Raw genomic sequence first — 11,102 nt, forward strand, 5'->3', positions numbered from 1 at the left:
AGCGACTGAAAAGCTTCGCTAGACCCTGTGTGAAACTGCATCGTTCGCTGTGCCCGTATGTCACGCGTGCGCATTGCACCGCATACGCATGCGCAGAACTGCCGTTTTTTAGCCTGATCGCTGCGCTGCGAACAAATTCAGCTAGCAATCAACTCGGAATGACCCCCACTGTACGATGTGAATGATTTGTCATTCCGCTCTGTCGGAAATCGGGCAATTATTTAAAAAATCGTCTAATGTGTACCCAGTGCGTGAGTCGTCTCTCATCCATCAGGAATAAGGAACATATTATTACCATCGGGATGCCGGGTGTCGGCATTTCATCCAATGTCGGAGTTCCAGCGCCGGTATTTTGGTTGCTTGTCAGGGTTCCGACCGCCGGCATCCTGACCACACCCCTTCTCTCCCCTTATAGAACTGCCTGACTGAGACTGTACAGTATTGTGTCGCTATCAGGATGGCACCGGGGCTCAGTGACATTATGACGGGGAGCCGATAGTCGCCGGTCCCCTCTATGTTGCCGCTACAGATGGGGCGATGAGTGCGGGTGCTGGGAGGACATACAGGGAGTAGCGCGTGGTGTTTTCTACTTTACATTTATGTTGCACACTATGGGGTAAATTTACTAAGGTGGGAGATTTTTAGAACTGGTGATGTTGCCCTTGGCAACCAATCAGATTCTACTTACCATTTATCTAGCTGCTTCTAGCAGATAATAGATATAATCTGATTGGTTGCTATGGGCAACATCACTAGTTCTAAAAATCTCCCACCTTAGTAAATTTCCCCCAATGAATATTTGCACCATAACCAGTATCTGGTTATAATGTCAACATTCAGGATGCCGACATGGTTAAAATGTTGACATAAGAACGTCAACAGTACATTTCTGTGTTATTATTGGGTTTAGGTTTGCGGCTAGGTTTAGACTAAAGTATGCACAAACTGCATGTCGACATTTGAAAGTATTGCTTGTCGACTTCTGAATGTCAACTTTTCATACTACACCGTCAATACCGTCTCTCGCTCATCCACAGCAGGCGCACCTACTGACAGGCTCGTCTGCCTATCCCTGCAAGGCGGCATCTGACCCTTATTACCCTCAGGATGCATTTCCATGAGCCGTCCACCGCTCCAGTGCTACCCAGGGGCAAATGTCAGATGCCAACAAATCAGCCTTTTGCGTGAGAACATTTGTATATTTTGCCCTACGCTAACAAGTGGACGTACAACCCTGCATCGTTCCTCTTGTGTACATTGGGGGTTATTCAGTACGGACTGCAGAATCTGCAGTCCTTTCTTTCACATGCTGGGGACCACCAATCGCATGGCAAGGCCGCCCGGCATGCAGAATGGCCTGCCCAGTGGCTGCGACTGCAATGTAATTGTGGTCACAGCAACTTCAGGTGACCCCCTGCGTATGCGGTCATCCTCCATTTTTCTCATCAGAGTGGCTGCGCGTGACGTCACGCAACCGCCCCGAAAACGCACCCAACCCGCCCCAACAATGCCCCATCTCCACCCCGTGAACGTCTCTGCCTGTCAATCAGGCAGAGGCGATCGCACACATTGCATGGCGAATGCAATAGGCGGACGCGCACGTGCAACCCCCATAGTGCTGCAACGGTATGCTGGAAAACCAGAGATTAGTGAAAATCGCCAGCGCCATTCTGCATAATGAGGAATTTGCCCGTAAGCGTCATCAATCATATGTCAGTGGAGTTTTGGTGGCCCCTGCACATGACGCATTACACAGAGAACGGCCCCGTTACTGGCTGCTCTAGATAACATGACGCTGAGGCTTCTCTCAGGACACCTTCCTGTTTGTCTCTTACAGGGCGGGAAACAAGAAGCCCAGCAGAGTCACTCAACATGACGGCCGAGCGGATCCGCTGCCATTGTGACAGTGTTTTCCACAGGTCAGCGTGAATCACCGCTCTCTCCTTCCTTCCCTCGCTCCGTCATCTTGCTGGAGCCGCACACTTCACCTTTTCTCTCAGCTGTTCTCATGTTACTACACAACAATCCATTGTCTTTGTCTTCTCTATCCGCTTCACTTGTCTCATTTTCCTAAAATATCTGGCGCGCTCGTCTCCAGAATGTTGTTCCCTTGTTCCAGGAAAAGATGATTTCAGGAGGCAGCAGAAAACAGGTCGGGAAGGTCAGGAGGCGACTTCCTCGCTCACCTGCGCTCTGTCCATTCCTGGTGTTAATTGCAGTTTTATTTGTCTTCATTTTCTCAAGCACCGTGTTCCTGCCTTCCTCCCACACAGGAACGAGGATTTAGGGGGTCATTCCGAGTTGTTCTCGAGCTGCTTTTGTTCGCTGCGCAGCGATCAGGCAAAAAAAGGCACTTCTGCGCATGCGTATGCGGCGCAATGCGCATGCGCGTCATACTATTACAATGAACGATGTAGTTTCACACAAGGTCTAGTGAAGCTTTTCAGTCGCACTGCTGGCCGCAGAGTGATTGACAGGAAGAGGGCGTTTCTGGGTGTCAACTGACCGTTTTTAGGGAGTGTTCGATAAAACGCAGGCGTGCCAGGAAAAACGCAGGCCTGGCTGTGCGAACGCAGGGCGTGTTCGTGATGTCAAAACAGGAACTGAACAGTCTGAAGTGATCGCAAGCGCTGAGTAGGTCTGAAGCTACTCTGAAACTGCACTAAATTATTTTGTAGCCACTTTGCGATCCTTTCGTTCACACTTCTGCTAAGCTAAAACACACTCCCAGTGGGCGGCGGCATAGCGTTTGCACGGCTGCTAAAAACAGCTAGCGAGCGAACAACTCGGAATGACCACCATTATCTCTCCTACAGAACCCTTTCCATACTGACCTCTGTTCTTCGGATCCCAAATGTCCCCACTGCTACCTCATGGCGCTCCCCTGTGGGTCAATCTTCCCTTTACAAGAGACAGTCAATGCTTTCCAAGTACCCAAAATGTACATGTAGAAAAAGAACCTCCAAACATATAAAGGAGAATCAAAATTAAGATATGACAAATGTAGATTTCAGTTTGGTTCCAATGAGGGATGAAGAAGAAAAAGAAAAGAAAAAAAAGAGACATTGCAACAAATATATAAATGGCCACTTTATTAGGTACACCTGCTAGTTTCATCCAATCATGTGGTAGCAATTCAGTGCATAATAGCATGCGGATATGGTCAAGAGGTTCAGTTGTTGTTCAGACCAAACACCGGAGGCTTACGGTCATTTGGTCGACAAGACTTAGGTCGACAGTCATTAGGTCGACCACTATTGGTCGACATGCGTTAGGTTGACATGGTCACTAGGTCGACATGGTCATTAGATCGACATGTACTAGGTTGACACGGAAAAAGGTCGACATAAGTTTTTTTACTTTTTTTGGTGTCGTTTTCTTCGTAAAGTGACAGGGAACCCCAATTGGTGCACCGTGTCCCCTCACATGAGTTTTTCACTTTTTTTTTCCATTTTTTGACCTTTTTCATACTTTACGATCCACGTGGACTACAATTGAGAATGGTAGCCTGTGCCGAGCGCAGCAGTAGTCGAGCGACGCACCTTACCTGAAGCATGGTGAGCGAAGCGAGGGGACACGGTGCACTAATTGGGGTTCCCCGTCACTTTAGGAAGAAAACGACACCAAAAAAAGTAAAAAAAACTCACGTCGACCTTTTTCCATGTCGACCTTCTTCATGTAGACCTAGTGTTCCTGTCGACTTAATGCATGCCGACAAATAGTGGTCGACCTAAGTGTTGTCGACCAAATGACCCATACCCAACTGGATTGGGGTAAAAAAAGTGACTATGACCATAAAATGATTGTTAGTTCCAGACACAGTGGGTTAAGTATCTCAGAACCTGCCGGCTCGTGATAGTTGTGCGCACAAGTCACACTCTGTAGAGTTATTAGAGAATGGTGAGTAACACAAAAAACATTAAATGAGCGGAAATTCCGATGGTGAAAATACCTTGTTAACAGGAGACTGATTCAGAAGAGTGCCCCAAAGCAGGTAGAACCTTGTAGTGGATGGACTGTCAGCTAAGAACAGGAAACTGAGACTACAGTGGGCAGTGGGTAGGTGAAGAGAAGTTGCACCTGGTTGAATGAATCTCTGTTCCTGCTGCGCCATGGTCTGAATATGGTATGAACAACCTGAATCCATGGAACCATTGTGTCTTGTGCTCAGGATAGAGGTGGTGGTGCAATGGCGTAGCGACGGTGTTCTATTACTGACCATCCCTTTAATGTCTCCCTCCAGCAGGGGGACGCACCATCATCTCACGATGCTTCCATGAAAATGACAATGAGCTCGGGGTACTCGAAACAAATTTTATCTGGAAGTGAATGTCAGAGACATATTATACATGGGGTCTAAATCAGAGGTGGGGCGCAGCTGGAGCATCTTTGTACGCAACAGCGGCTTCATGCAAATGCTGCAACCGATTCTCTGCCTACTTAGACCTCCAATGGCAGCAGTGCTATTCACGTGGCACATGTACTAAGACACACCCTCGTAGCACCATCGGTCGCAACATCCATCAATACCAGCCCTACATCAGGTGCAATTTTGCCATCTGAACGTGGCCGCCGGTGTCAGTGCAACAGCGACTTCAGACGCAGCTGCTGTGACATACACGCGTCTGGTTAGCCACCTCCCTGAAACGCCCACTAAAACTGCATCTATCTGAGTACACTTTCTACCTCCAGGGCAGATTCAGACTGCAGCGTGTCAGTCATGTTGCAGCTTAGGGGGCACTACAAGTGATCTCGCAGAATGGAGTCTGCGATACCCAGATCTAACGGACCTGTAAGAGCCGCCTTCTGCGCACCAGCGTCTGATAAACGCAGCAAGCAGTACAGATATCTCCCGAGTAACGGACCTGTAAGAGCCGCCTTCTGCGCACCAGCGTCTGATACAGGCAACAAGCAGTACAGATAACCCCCGAGTAACAGACCTGTAAGAGCCGCCTTCTGCGCACCAGCGGCTGATACAGGCAGCAAGCAGTACAGATAACCCCCGAGTAACAGACCTGTAAGAGCCGCCTTCTGCGCACCAGCGGCTGATACACGCAGCAAGCAGTACAGATATGTCCTGAGTAACGGACCTGTAAGAGCCGCCTTCTGCACACCAGCGGCTGATACACACAGCAAGCAGTACAGATAAGTCCTGAGTAACGGACCTGTAAGAGCCGCCTTCTGCGCACCAGCGGCTGATACACGCAGCAAGCAGTACAGATAAGTCCCGAGTAACGGACCTGTAAGAGCCGCCTTCTGCGCACCAGAGGCTGATACATGCAGCAAGCAGTACAGATAAGTCCTGAGTAACGGACCTGTAAGAGCCACCTTCTGCACACCAGCGGCTGATAAACGCAGCAAGCAGTACAGATAACCCCCGAGTAACGGGCCTGTAAAAGCCGCCTTCTGCACACCAGCTGCTGATACACACAGCGAGTAGTACAGATATGTCCTGAGTAACGGACCTGTAAGAGCCACCTTCTGCGCACCAGCGGCTGATAAACGCAGCAAGCAGTACAGATAACCCCCGAGTAACGGGCCTGTAAAAGCCGCCTTCTGCACACCAGCTGCTGATACACACAGCGAGTAGTACAGATATGTCCTGAGTAACGGACCTGTAAGAGCCACCTTCTGCGCACCAGCGGCTGATAAATGCAGCAAGCAGTACAGATAACCCCCAAGTAACGGACCTGTAAGAGCCGCCTTCTGCGCACCAGCGGCTGATAAATGCAGCAAGCTCTACAGATAACCCCCAAGTAACGGACCTGTAAGAGCCGCCTTCTGCGCACCAGCGGCTGATACATGCAGCAAGCAGTACAGATAAGTCCCGAGTAACGGACCTGTAAGAGCCGCCTTCTGCGCACCAGCGGCTGATACATGCAGCAAGCAGTACAGATAAGTCCCGAGTAACGGACCTGTAAGAGCCGCCTTCTGCGCACCAGCGGCTGATAAACGCAGCAAGCAGTACAGATAATTCCTGAGTAACGGACGTGTAAGAGCCACCTTCTGCACACCAGCGGCCGATACATGCAGCAAGCAGTACAGATAATTCCTGAGTAATGGACCTGTAAGAGCCACCTTCTGCACACCAGCGGCTGATACACACAGCAAGCAGTACAGATAAGTCCCGAGTAACGGACCTGTACAGTGGCAAACGCAGGATTTGCATGGGGGGGTTTCCAGAACTGGGCGGAGCCAATCACGGGGGTGGGGACTGAGGTGACCCAGTATATGCTGGGTCTGTAAAACTAGTGTGTTTGTGTGTGTATATATATATATATATATATATATCTATACATATATCTACACACACATATATATATATATATATATATACACACACACATACATATACACGGGTGGTCTTCAGTATGCCGGCGGTCGGGCTCCCGGCGACCAGCATACCGGCGCCGGGAGCCTGACCGCCGGCATACCGACACTTATTCTCCCTCGTGGGGGTCCACGACCCCCTTGGAGGGAGAATAGAATAGTGTGGTGCGCGTAGCGTGGCGAGCGCAGCGAGCCCGCAAGGGGCTCATTTGCGCTCGCCACACTGTTGGTAAGCCGGCGGCCGGCCTCCCGGCGCCGGTATGCTGGTCGCCGGGAGGCCAGCCGCCGGGAGATCGTAGTGAACCCATATACACATATACATAGCATATTAAACATGCATACATATATATATATATACACAGTACACACACATACAGTACACATATATATACACATGTATATATATATATCATATGTGTGTGTGTGTGTGTGTGTGTGTGTGTGTGTGTGTGTGTGTGTGTGTGTGTGTGTGTGTGTTTATATGTATGTATGTATGTATGTATATACATGTGTATATATGTAGGCACATGGATATATATGTACTATAATTAAAATAAAGTATACTTTTATTGCACTTGCAAGTGCCACCAGGAAGACAGCAGGCTGCAGAGGACGCTAGACAGTCATTAATAATACTCATGCAGCTAAAAAAAAAAAAAAAAATTTTTTTTTTTTTTTTTTTTTAGTGGAGGGGGGTTTCTGGGTACTCGGAAACCCCCCCTGGGTGCGCCACTGCTGTAAGAGCCGCCTTCTGCACACCAGCAGCTGATACACGCAGCAAGCAGTACAGATAATTTCTGAGTAACGGACCTGTAAGAGCCGCCTTCTGCGCACCAGCGGCTGATACACGCAGCAAGCAGTACAGATATGTCCTGAGTAACGGACCTGTAAGAGCCGCCTTCTGCGCACCAGCGTCCGATACACGCAGCAAGCGGTACAGATATGTCCTGAGTAATGGACCTGTAAGAGCCGCCTTCTGCGCACCAGCGGCTGATACAGGCAGCAAACAGTACAGATAAGTCCAGAGTAATGGACCTGTAAGAGCCGCCTTCTGCGCACCAGCGGCCGATACACGCAGCAAGCAGTACAGATAATTCCTGAGTAACGGACCTGTAAGAGCCACCTTCTGCACACCAGCGGCTGATACACACAGCAAGCAGTACAGATATGTCCTGAGTAACGGACCTGTAAGAGCCACCTTCTGCGCACCAGCGGCTGATAAATGCAGCAAGCTCTACAGATAACCCCCAAGTAACGGACCTGTAAGAGCCGCCTTCTGCGCACCAGCGGCTGATAAATGCAGCAAGCTCTACAGATAACCCCCAAGTAACGGACCTGTAAGAGCCGCCTTCTGCGCACCAGCGGCTGATAAATGCAGCAAGCAGTACAGATAACCCCCGAGTAACGGACCTGTAAGAGCCGCCTTCTGCGCACCAGCGGCTGATACACACAGCAAGCAGTACAGATAAGTCCCGAGTAACGGACCTGTAAGAGCCGCCTTCTGCACACCAGCGGCTGATACACGCAGCAAGCAGTACAGATAACCCCCGAGTAACAGACCTGTAAGAGCCGCCTTCTGCGCACCAGCGGCTGATACACACAGCAAGCAGTACAGATATGTCCTGAGTAACGGACCTGTAAGAGCCACCTTCTGCGCACCAGCGGCTGATAAATGCAGCAAGCAGTACAGATAACCCCCAAGTAACGGACCTGTAAGAGCCGCCTTCTGCGCACCAGCGGCTGATAAATGCAGCAAGCAGTACAGATAACCCCCGAGTAACAGACCTGTAAGAGCCGCCTTCTGCGCACCAGCGGCTGATACACGCAGCAAGCAGTACAGATAACCCCCGAGTAACGGACCTGTAAGAGCTGCCTTCTGCGCACCAGCGGCTGATAAATGCAGCAAGCAGTACAGATAACCCCCAAGTAACAGACCTGTAAGAGCCGCCTTCTGCGCACCAGCGGCTGATACACACAGCAAGCAGTACAGATAAGTCCCGAGTAACGGACCTGTAAGAGCCGCCTTCTGCGCACCAGCGGCTGATACACGCAGCAAGCAGTACAGATAACCCCAGAGTAACAGACCTGTAAGAGCCGCCTTCTGCGCACCAGCGGCTGATACACACAGCAAGCAGTACAGATATGTCCTGAGTAACGGACCTGTAAGAGCCGCCTTCTGCACACCAGCGGCTGATACACACAGCAAGCAGTACAGATAAGTCCTGAGTAACGGACCTGTAAGAGCCGCCTTCTGCGCACCAGCGGCTGATACACGCAGAAAGCAGTACAGATAAGTCCCGAGTAACGGACCTGTAAGAGCCACCTTCTGCACACCAGCGGCTGTTACACGCAGCAAGCAGTTCAGATAAGTCCCGAGTAACGGGCCTGTAAGAGCCACCTTCTGCGCATCAGCGGCTGATAAACGCAGCAAGCAGTACAGATAAGTCCCGAGTAACGGGCCTGTAAAAGCCGCCTTCTGCACACCAGCGGCTGATACACGCAGCAAGCAGTACAGATAAGTCCCGAGTAACGGACCTGTAAGAGCCGCCTTCTGCGCACCAGCGGCTGTTACAGGCAGCAAGCAGTACAGAAAAGTCCCGAGTAACGGACCTGTAAGAGCCACCTTCAGCACACCAGCGGCTGTTACACGCAGCAAGCAGTACAGATAAGTCCCGAGTAACGGACCTATAAGAGCCACCTTCTGCGCACCAGCGGCTGATACACACAGCAAGCAGTACATATAAGTCCCGAGTAACGGACCTGTAAGAGCCGCCTTATGCGCACCAGCGGCTGATAAACGCAGCAAGCAGTACAGATAAGTCCCGAGTAACGGACCTGTAAGAGCCACCTTCTGCACACGAGCGGCTGATACACACAGCAAGCAGTACAGATATGTCCTGAGTAACGGACCTGTAAGAGCCGCCTTCTGCACACCAGCAGCTGATACACGCAGCAAGCAGTACAGATAATTCCTGAGTAACGGACCTGTAAGAGCCGCCTTCTGCGCACCAGCGGCTGATACACGCAGCAAGCAGTACAGATATGTCCTGAGTAACGGACCTGTAAGAGCCGCCTTCTGCACACCAGCGGCTGATACACACAGCAAGCAGTACAGATAAGTCCTGAGTAACGGACCTGTAAGAGCCGCCTTCTGCGCACCAGCAGCTGATACACGCAGCAAGCAGTACAGATAAGTCCCGAGTAACGGACCTGTAAGAGCCACCTTCTGCACACCAGCGGCTGTTACACGCAGCAAGCAGTTCAGATAAGTCCCGAGTAACGGGCCTATAAGAGCCACCTTCTGCGCACCAGCGGCTGATACACACAGCAAGCAGTACAGATAAGTCCTGAGTAACGGACCTGTAAGAGCCGCCTTCTGCGCACCAGCGGCTGATACACGCAGAAAGCAGTACAGATAAGTCCCGAGTAACGGACCTGTAAGAGCCACCTTCTGCACACCAGCGGCTGTTACACGCAGCAAGCAGTTCAGATAAGTCCCGAGTAACGGGCCTGTAAGAGCCACCTTCTGCGCATCAGCGGCTGATAAACGCAGCAAGCAGTACAGATAAGTCCCGAGTAACGGGCCTGTAAAAGCCGCCTTCTGCACACCAGCGGCTGATACACGCAGCAAGCAGTACAGATAAGTCCCGAGTAACGGACCTGTAAGAGCCGCCTTCTGCGCACCAGCGGCTGTTACAGGCAGCAAGCAGTACAGAAAAGTCCCGAGTAACGGACCTGTAAGAGCCACCTTCAGCACACCAGCGGCTGTTACACGCAGCAAGCAGTACAGATAAGTCCCGAGTAACGGACCTATAAGAGCCACCTTCTGCGCACCAGCGGCTGATACACACAGCAAGCAGTACATATAAGTCCCGAGTAACGGACCTGTAAGAGCCGCCTTATGCGCACCAGCGGCTGATAAACGCAGCAAGCAGTACAGATAAGTCCCGAGTAACGGACCTGTAAGAGCCACCTTCTGCACACCAGCGGCTGATACACACAGCAAGCAGTACAGATATGTCCTGAGTAACGGACCTGTAAGAGCCGCCTTCTGCACACCAGCAGCTGATACACGCAGCAAGCAGTACAGATAATTCCTGAGTAACGGACCTGTAAGAGCCGCCTTCTGCGCACCAGCGGCTGATACACGCAGCAAGCAGTACAGATATGTCCTGAGTAACGGACCTGTAAGAGCCGCCTTCTGCACACCAGCGGCTGATACACACAGCAAGCAGTACAGATAAGTCCTGAGTAACGGACCTGTAAGAGCCGCCTTCTGCGCACCAGCGGCTGATACACGCAGCAAGCAGTACAGATAAGTCCAGAGTAACGGACCTGTAAGAGCCACCTTCTGCACACCAGCGGCTGTTACACGCAGCAAGCAGTTCAGATAAGTCCCGAGTAACGGGCCTATAAGAGCCACCTTCTGCGCATCAGCGGCTGATAAACGCAGCAAGCAGTACAGATAAGTCCCGAGTAACGGGCCTGTAAAAGCCGCCTTCTGCACACCTGCGGCTGATACACGCAGCAAGCAGTACAGATAAGTCCCGAGTAACGGACCTGTAAGAGCCGCCTTCTGCGCACCAGCGGCTGTTACAGGCAGCAAGCAGTACAGAAAAGTCCCGAGTAACGGACCTGTAAGAGCCACCTTCTGCACACCAGCGGCTGTTACACGCAGCAAGCAGTACAGATAAGTCCCGAGTAACGGACCTATAAGAGCCACCTTCTGCGCACCAGCGGCTGATACACACAGCAAGCAGTACATATAAGTC

The sequence above is a fragment of the Pseudophryne corroboree genome, chromosome 4 (genome assembly GCF_028390025.1).
Source record: "Pseudophryne corroboree isolate aPseCor3 chromosome 4, aPseCor3.hap2, whole genome shotgun sequence".
NCBI lineage: Eukaryota > Metazoa > Chordata > Amphibia > Anura > Myobatrachidae > Pseudophryne > Pseudophryne corroboree.